This window comes from Xiphophorus couchianus, chromosome 7 (assembly GCF_001444195.1).
Source record: "Xiphophorus couchianus chromosome 7, X_couchianus-1.0, whole genome shotgun sequence".
NCBI lineage: Eukaryota > Metazoa > Chordata > Actinopteri > Cyprinodontiformes > Poeciliidae > Xiphophorus > Xiphophorus couchianus.
Window position 1 is genome coordinate 5056308 of NC_040234.1, and position 9419 is coordinate 5065726.

At 39.5% G+C, this 9419-nt stretch overlaps 1 long non-coding RNA gene across 3 annotated transcripts; it reads left to right on the forward strand.

The window, feature by feature from the left end:
- Positions 1-1513: 1513 nt before the first annotated feature.
- LOC114148052 (uncharacterized) lies at positions 1514-4747 on the forward strand. Of its 3 annotated transcripts, XR_003596191.1 has the most exons (7): positions 1514-1532; positions 1699-1799; positions 1963-2032; positions 2130-2458; positions 2793-3165; positions 3268-3442; positions 3537-4747. It is a non-coding gene; the product is annotated as an uncharacterized LOC114148052 (long non-coding RNA). The 3 variants fall into 3 exon arrangements; XR_003596190.1 differs by lacking the exon at positions 1514-1532 and having other exon boundaries at positions 1637-1799; XR_003596192.1 differs by lacking the exon at positions 1514-1532 and having other exon boundaries at positions 1637-1799; positions 2021-2032.
- Positions 4748-9419: the final 4672 nt, after the last annotated feature.

The following is a 9419-nucleotide window of genomic DNA, read 5'->3' on the forward strand; positions in this document are numbered from 1 at the left end:
GTTATCAGTCTCTCACCAATGTCGCCAAATGAGGATCCCATTTTGTCACCCAGTGTTATCAGTCTCTCAACAATGTCGCCATATGAGGATCCTATTTTGTCATCCCCCGTCCTCAGTCCTGCAACGCCGACGTACTTTGAGGATCCTATTTTGTCATCCCCCTTCCTCAGTCCCTCAACACCGACGCACTTTGAAGATCCCATTTTTCCACCCATTGATTTCTTTCTCTCACCATTGTCGCCATATGAGGATCCTATTTTTTCATCCCCCGTCCTCAGTCCCTCAACGCTGACTCACTTTGAAGATCCTATTTTGTCACCCAGTGTTGTCAGTCTCTCACCAATGTCGCCATATGAGGATCCCATTCTGTCACCCCTCGTTTTCCGTCCTTCACCATCAATGCACTTTGAAGATTCAACTTTGTCATACCCTGACTTCTTTTTATGGATGGGGACTGAAGAGGACACAGTAGAGGAAGCAATACCTTCAACATCTAGCGGAATTACAGCAAGACAGAGTTCCAGACACGTGTTTTTTAGACCTCACTACGTCTTGTCAAGTGACTCTGATTAGATTGGGATCTATAAAAACTGAAGACCTATTTGGGAAGTCACATTAGGACATCATCATTTCTCTCATGTTTTTTATTAAAGCCATTGGGTTTCTAGGCAGACTGTGGAAGCCTTCGGTAGCGCCTTGCACCGGGGCTTTTCTTTGTTCCGCTGCTAAATTTAGTATTTTAGATGTTAAGGTTTCTGGCAGGACTGAGGAAGCCTTCGGTAGCGCCTTGCACCGGGGCTTTTCTTTGTTCCGCTGCTAAATTTAGTATTTTTGATGTTAAGGTTTCTGGCAGGACTGAGGAAGCCTTAGGTAGCGCCTTGCACCGGGGCTTTTCTTCGACTTTGTGTTTTCCTCTCAACTCCGTCCTGTTTCAGGGTGTAATAGTGGTGCTTCCCTACACGCTGCTTTCCAATATAGTAAATTATTCTGTCCTGTTCGTCTACTAATCCAGTCTCCCAGTTTTTAATCTTTCAGGTTTTAGCTGCTCATCGCTGGATTCTTTCATCGTTGTCCATGTGGTTCCTGCCTTCTGGATCCCTTGTTTTTCACACCGCTTGTAAGTTTTTGCATTCTACCTTCACATCATGCTGGTGGCAGATCTCTGATTCTCTGATCATTCCAGGTTGGATCTCGTCAGCCTGTAAACCTCCACCTTCAACACCACCAGTCAGACAGTGGAAGATAAGAGAACCCAGTTAACAAAAAAAAGTAAAAAACCTATTTTTACCTGGCTAGCGATTTTAAATATGGATGAAATTGAGGTCAAATTTCAAAGCTGTTCTTTCTTCTGTCCATGTTCACATTTTTTAACTCTGTTGTCTTTTCTCTTTATTTCATTTCTCCGTCAACTCATGTCACTTGACTTGAGTTGACCAACAATTAAAGAAGAAGACCTGCTCCACCTGTAAACCTCCACCTTCAACACCACCAGTCAGACGGAGGAAGATAAGAGAACCCTGTTGACAAAAAAAGTAAGAAAACCTATTTTTACCCGAGTAACAATTTTAAATATGGATGAAATTGAGATCAGATTTCAAACCTTTTCTTTTTTCTGCAGATTTATATTCTCTGTTTTTTAACCCTGTTATGTTTTATCTTTATTTCATTTCTCCGTCAACTCATGTACCATGACTTGAGTTGACCAACAATTAAAGAAGACATGCTCCACCTGTAAACCTCCACCTTCAACACCACCAGTAAGGTGGAGGTAGAGAAGAGAACCCTGTTGACGAAAAAAAGTAAGAAAACTTATTTTTACCCAGCTAACAATTTTAAATATGAATGAAATTAAGGTCAAATTTCAAAGCTGTTCTTTCTTCTGTCCATGTTCTCTTTTTTTTTAACTCTGATGTCTTTTCTCTTTATTTCATTTCTCCGTCAACTCATGTACCTCAACTTGAGTTGACCAACAATTAAAGAAGACGACCTGCTCCAACTGCTGATCTACTGGTTGTAACAGATTGTGGAAAAGGTGAGGACATGATGACTTGATCAGGAATTCACTTTAATCATCTGTTATTTAGACAGAGATTAAGGAATGTGTGTATTATTATGTGATGATTGTCCAGCATCACCAGCAGCACTGGACCAATCAGGAGAGAGAAGACACAGAGGACTGAAGGGACTCAGAAAATCCTGCTGGAAATCCCAAGATGAAGTTTCCTGATGCAACAGGGGGACACCTGAGGACACAGAATAAAGAAGGACCATGTGAAGCAGGTCCTTCAATAACAAACCAAGCATGAGTTGACCAACACTGACAGCAGGTTACTTTGTCCATCTACTCATCTACTGGTTGTAACAGATGATGGTGAAGGTTGAGGAGATAATGACTTGATCAGAAACTGTGGCCGACAACTGCAAACGCGCAGCAAACAGCAAAACGAGCTGCAAACAGGTGAAACTGCACAGGAAAAGAGAAACTTCATTATCTTTTTACATTTTTTGTTTCATTTCATTGAAACCACAAAAATGTTTCCACCATAACTTCCAATTGTTCAATATTTTTTTCTATCAAACTTTGAGTAGTGTGCAAGAATGACCCAAACATGCTTTGACTTTATTGATCCCAAAGGGAAATGAAATGTAGTTGCAGCTCATTAATTCAGATTCTTCAAAGAGTTATTGCAGATGACTGATTGCTGTCAGCAGGAAAGATCTTTTGTAGCTGTCTGTGTTGCAGCAAACCTGAAGAAGCCTCTGACTGATGATACTCTGTTTTCCCCATACAGACTCATGAAGAGGACGGTCAGAGTCGTCCATAGCTTTCTTGACTCTTCTGAAGAATCTTTCTTTGCGTCATCTCCAGAGATTCCACAGTCATCTCCAGAACAGAACCAGAACCAATCCAGCCTTCTTTATCAGATTGTTGAGCCTTTTGAGGTTCCTGGCTCTGATGCTGCTGCACCAACAGATGATAGCAGAAGAGATGACACTCTCAGCAGCAGACTTAAAGATCTGCAGCAACTTGCTGCAAACCTTGAAGGATCTTAGCTTCCTGGAGAAGTGCAGTCTGCTCTGTCTCTTTTTGTAGACGGCTTGTCCATGTGGTTCCTGTCTTCTGTTGCGTCTCCAGTCCAGTCTGTGTTCCAGATGAACACCGAGGTATTTATATTCCTGAACCACCTCCACATCTTCTCCCATGATGGAAATAGGGTTTCCTGTTTCTCCTGAAATCAACAACCATCTCCTTTGTTTTGTTTACAGTCAAGATTAGATGATTGTTCCCTCACCTGGCCACAAAGTGATCCACCAGATCTCTGTACTCAGCCTCTTGTCTTCCTCTGATACACAACAACTGCAGAGTCGTCTGAGTATTTCTGTAGATGACAGAAGTCGGACTTGTGCTGGAAGTCTCAACAGTAGAGGGTGAAAATGAATGGTGAGAGTACAGTGCCCTGTGGTGTTCCCATGTTGTTGAGCACCTGGTTAGACACACAGTCCTTCAGTCTCACTAACTGTGGTCTGTTTGTCAGGTTGTCACAGATGCAGGTGATTGTTGAGGCCTCCACCTGTGTCTTCTGGAGTTTCTAACAGAGCAGATCAGGCTGAATTGTGTTCAATGCACCTGGGAACCAAAGACCCTGATCCTCACTGTGCTGCCTGCTTTGTCCAGATGACAGTGGGTTTGTTGAAGCAGGTGTCTGATCAACTCCAACTCCACGGCGATAAGCAAACTGCAGGGGGTCCTGATATGTGATCGTCTGCTTACTCAAGTGGGCCACCAGGAGTCTCTCCAGGACCTTCATGATGTGGGACGTCAGGGCAACAGGTCTACAGTCATTATGACTGATGGGTGACTTTTCTTCAGTACCGGAACCAGACAGGATGTCTTCCACAACAACGGAACCTCCTCTTGGGTCAGGCAAAGGTTGAAGAGATGCTGCAGAATCCCACAGAGGGAATCTGGGACTGACAGCATCTGGACCTGCAGCCTCGTTCCTGTTCAGTTTCTCCGGCTGCTTCTTCACCTGACTTCTAGATACAGAAAAGTTGGAGGTGGAGGCAAAGGGAGCAGCAGCGTCTCCTGATGTGGTTAAAGACAAACTTGTGGAAGCAGAAGAGTCCATGACTGAGGTGGAAGATGGAACATCTGAGGTTTGACAGGAAAGCTGTGGGTCAGAGGAGGATGAGAAATCTGTTTGGCTGCAGACAGGAGAGGAAGATGATGAGCTTGTTCCTGGACTGAACCTGTTGAAGAATGTGTTCAGCTCATTTCCTCTGTCCAGAAACTAATATTGTTAAAGAAAAGTCATGGTAGCATGTTTTTATGTAATAATGTGTATGTAATGTGTGGAATGAAGAAGATATGCTGCATAATCTGATGGAATTACAGAAAATCATTGTGGCTCCTGCTCAGTGCAAAAACACACATTTTGTTGGTTTCTGAAGAGTAAAAATTGAACAAATGTGTACATTTAAAGATTAAATTTATATTTCACAGTCATCACAATGCTAAAGAAAAGTCTCACAACAGGGTGAAAATCATGGTGTTTATTTACAAGACAGGAAGCAGGAGGAAGATATTAAAGAATGTAAAATATTTTGCAGTGTCAGGTTATTTCTATGTATTATGATGTAATATAATACATGTATTTTTGGACTTATTGTATTCTGTTTTATTTTTGTGTGTAACTTTCACTTGATTTGTGAAAGCATGAGGAAGATATTAAATTTTTTGTATATATTTCGCAGTGTCATGTTATTTTTATTAATTATGATGTCATGGTGTATTTTGGAGGTTTTCGTATTCTGTTTAGTCTTTTGTGTAACTTTCACTTGATTTATGAAAGCATGGAAAGTTATTAAGCTGATCATAGAGTGAAATAACATCAAGTTGTAAGAAATTTCAATAAAAGGTTTTTTTGCCATCACTGCTTTGGTTTTATTCAGATATCAGATTTGGATCATTTGAGATGATAAATCTGCTTTAGAGCAGAAGGACAATCATTTGATTTCCTTTTTTTATGCTATTTAAACTCGTTGGCATGAAGCCTGGTACAAACAAGTTATATTTTGTTTGTATGAAAACAAGCAAAAGAAAACATTAAGGTTTGATCAACTTTTATGGTTTAAAATTAGCCACAAATTCAGAATCTCTTCTCACATTCATTCTGTTCCCACGGAGTCTAAAGAAACAGATCAAGCTGATCTAAGCTGGGAGGAACTAACAGGACATGGAGAGCTGCATGAAAAAAGAGATAAAGGACAAAAACATGGGAAATATGGGTGTGAAAAGAATAATGGACAAACAAAAGAGTGAACACTGGCCAGAAATAAAAGAGGAAGAATCTTATTTACAAAAAAAGAACAAAAGAGCCATTGAACAAAAAATATCAAGAATCACAATGCCCAACACACATTTAGCCTGTCATAAAAATGCATTGATTGAACTCATTAATGTTAGCAGATGTTGGCAGGCATGATGTAATCTTGAGATTTTATTTCAAACTGAGTATATACACCTCTGGAAAAAATGAAAAGTTTCTCTGATTTTACTCTTTATAGGTTTATGTTTGAGTAAAATGAACATTGTTCTTTTATTCTATGAATTACTGACAACATGTCTCTTTATTTTGTTTGTGAATGTATGTAAATTAGCAGTTAGATTTAGAAAACTGAACAAACAAATATCTTTTCATGGGTTTTATCCCTGCTGGGGGCTCAGCAGCCCTAAAGGTCAGATCCTAGAATCGCCCCTGAGTTTAATTATATATACTTTCATTTATAGGCCCTGTCACTAAGATTTCCTGTAATGACATTTTTTTTTGTAATGTAATTATACATTTTATAAACTGGTAGAATATTTTGTTTTTGTTTTTACAAATATTGACATGACAAAGAAAAGACAAAGTGACTAAATTATCGCAAATAGACTGTATAAAATGCAGATTTTATACAGTCTACATTCAAAGACTGTATAAAAAATACAGTGATGAAGATTTAAATATCTATTTCTATATAGCAACATCATATAGCTATATCAAATGTCACGTGACTATTAAAGTTTAGTCACATGACACAGATTGCCGTCATTTAATACCAATAACCAGCTGAGCCAATCAGAGGCCACATATCCTCCTCCTTTTCATACAGGCCTTTAAATAAAGACCAGGACTAAAAATTCTCTTTTTATCCTGCATAGCGATGCTCGTCCATTTTAGAAAGGGTAACCTATCTTTAATGGCTTTTGTGTTTACAAGCATTTACCTGCAAGACAAAGAAAATGATTAGTGACCAAATGATCGCAGAAGGCCTACATTCAAAGACTCTGTTTCAGGCGGTCATTGACGTCATTCTGTGACGTGTGATTCGGGGTTTGAGTTTGCTGTATTCTTTTCTCTTCCTTTTTAGTCTTAAAGTTTAATTATTTTCAAAGCGAAGCATCTCAGTTAAAATAAGTCATTAACAGCGTATATAATGTTATTATAGGCTATAAAAGCTGTTAACTAGAAAATTCCTGAAGAAATTTAACCGGGGCCTGCCAAAGTGTGCCCGTCGGTTTGGACCCAGCATTCTGATGCTAGAAATTAGCATCAATGCTAAAGAAAGCTGCAGTCATATGAGGAGATTCACAAGAATGTTTACTAACATGGACTTGCACCATCCAGTATGATAAAGTAAGTGTATCAGCTAAAATTAGCAAAAATGCTAATGTTAGCGTGATTGCTGTCAGTAGCATATGGGACATCATTGGATGTTTTCTATAATGGACTTACTCCATTCAGTATACTAAACACGGCTAATAAGTAAAATAAATAGCTAATAGCTTATTTAAGCTAAAATGCTAATGCTAATGAACTGCCTTGCGCAGTTCATTAGCATTAGCAACCTGAGAGAAAAACATAATGCAGAATAATATTATTGCACCGCCTGCTGCGGTGCACTAACCTCAGGGGCATATTGAGGCTTTTATTTTGAAATTTTCATTAAACTTAATTTTAAATTGCCACACTAAACCTATGTGTAACAATGATTGGGTAAAATCAGTTATAAAAAGCCCAAAACACAAGTAGTTCTAAAGGCCAGCTCAGTCCTCCTCTGTAGTAACTGACAGTTCCTCCATGTTGTAGTTCTGACATTCAGCTCAGACCTCTTTTGTAGGCACTGAGTGTCCGCCATGTTGTAGTTCTAACCTTCAGTCATTGTAGTTCTAAAGAGCAGCTCAGCTGTCATGTGAGTGAGACAGAGAGGGAGAGACAGAATTGTAACTGTTTGAAGCAGTTCGTTTTTCTGATCAAAGCAGGCTGAACATATCTTTCCCTACATGCTGTCAATAGCATGTGGGATATCATTAGAATGTTGTCTGTAATTGACTTACTGCACTCAGTATATTAAACATGGCTAATAAGTAAGAAAATAGCTAATAGCTTATTTAAGGTAAAAGGCTAATGCTAATGAACTGCCTTGCTGAGCAAGGCAGTTCCCTAACCTGAGAGAAAAATAGAATGCATGCTAATATTATTGCACCGCCATAGGCGGTGCATTAACCTGAGGGGGATACTGAGGCTTTTATTTTGAAAAAAACATAAGCTTCATATTAAATGACCAGACTAATTAAACTGTCTAACAGTGTTTGGGTTAAATCCGTTATTTACTGGCCAAAACAGCCAGTAGTTCTAAATGGCAGCTCAGCCCTCTGTTTTAACTGAGTGTTGATTAGAACTACAGTGATGCGTATTTGTAGTCCAATCTCCAATCTACCAGCAGCCAATCGCCTCCTGTGTTCCGTTGCTATGGTTATCAATCCTCTGCTAACTGTCATGTGTGTGTGACACAGAGAGGTGGACAAAGATTTCTATCTTTGTGAGACACCCCATTGGTTTATATGGAAAAAGCAGCCTGAACAACTCCTTGCCGTTCAGGAACCGAGAGACGTATTGAAAAACCGTTTGAAGCATATGAGAGAACTATTTGTCTTCTCCCATAGTACCGCGATTCATATTTGTAGCTCACTCACAGTAATTGCAGTGATGAGACAAAAATGGTGTATGCAGAGCTCAGAAATACAGTTAAATGCTTATTTAAGCATTTAAGCATTTTAGCTTAAATAAGCTATTAGCTATTTATTTTACTTATTAGCCGTGTTTAGTATACTGAAAGAGTAAGTCAATTATAGAAAACATCCTAGTGATGTCCCACATGCTGCTGACTTCACAAGTCAGTACTGCTCTCCTTATGCATTGCTATGGGCAGGCCCCAATAATACTTTTATAATGTATAAGGTAGTTATACATTATATAAGTATGGACACAGCCACAAAGAAGAATCGCCTGCGCCTCCTTGAACGAAGGATCCGGCGCTTCACGGACGGAGGTCCCAGCAGCGGCGGCCTGGCTCCCCGGGTGAGGCAGGCGGGAAGGAGCTTCAGGGCGGGGATCCCCTCTGAGCAGCAGCGCTGCTTGGAAGAACCGGACGGCTCCGAACTTCGTAAGGAGTCACCCCGGTCCTGCTCAACTTTTAAACATACAGAGTTATTGTTTTAATGTCCTTGTTCTTATCCTCTTTTAGTTTAACTTAATTAAGGAATTGTATTTATTAAAAGATAAGTAAAAATTTATGTATAACTGTACAATGCCATGTTTTAAAAAACGTCCCAAGTAACAATAAAACATTTCGAAAGAAAAAAAAAAATCTCCGTTATTTGTGGTCCAATTTCTCTCACGCACCAGCGCGTGCGTTCGTCAATGGAAGTCATGGCAACGACGTTAGCGTCCTCGAGCCTATAAATGACGCCGACCTTCTGAGTTCTTTCCCCTTTGCGACGGGACTTTTGACAGAGACGCCTGAAGGAGCCTTTAAAGCCTCGGAAGGTTTGAGCTTGTCGAGAATCTGCTGTGCAAAACTTGCTGAAGAAGAACTTGCTGAAATTCGCACTTGCTGAAGAAACCCGTGGATACCAAACCTGCGAAAGACGTTTCCTGACCGGGAGAAGAAGCAGCAGGGTGACCAGCTGGAAGGTTCAAATCATTCTTCTACTATTTTTAATAAACCAAAGCAAGTTATTACTAAGATATTAGTGACTTGTTTAGTTTATTTTTGCGTTCGTGTGTGTGTGTTTTAAAGAAATACTGACTGCTGTAGAAAAAAAGACGAGTAGCATTCTTTGCTAGCATAGATCTAACTAACTAGTTAACTAATGAGCCTTTTTCTTTACTGAATTTCGCTGGAAATGTCGGGAATGTTAAACTGTGGTGTAATAATTTAAGAAATATATGCATTTTACTGAATTATAGTCAAATTAGTTCAATTAACTTCAAATTAATGAAAAAGTTGCTTGTTTTTTGACCGTTATTTTTTGAAAAATGCCGTGGTAAACACTCAGTTTCCATGGATACGCAAAATAAAATGCCTTAAAT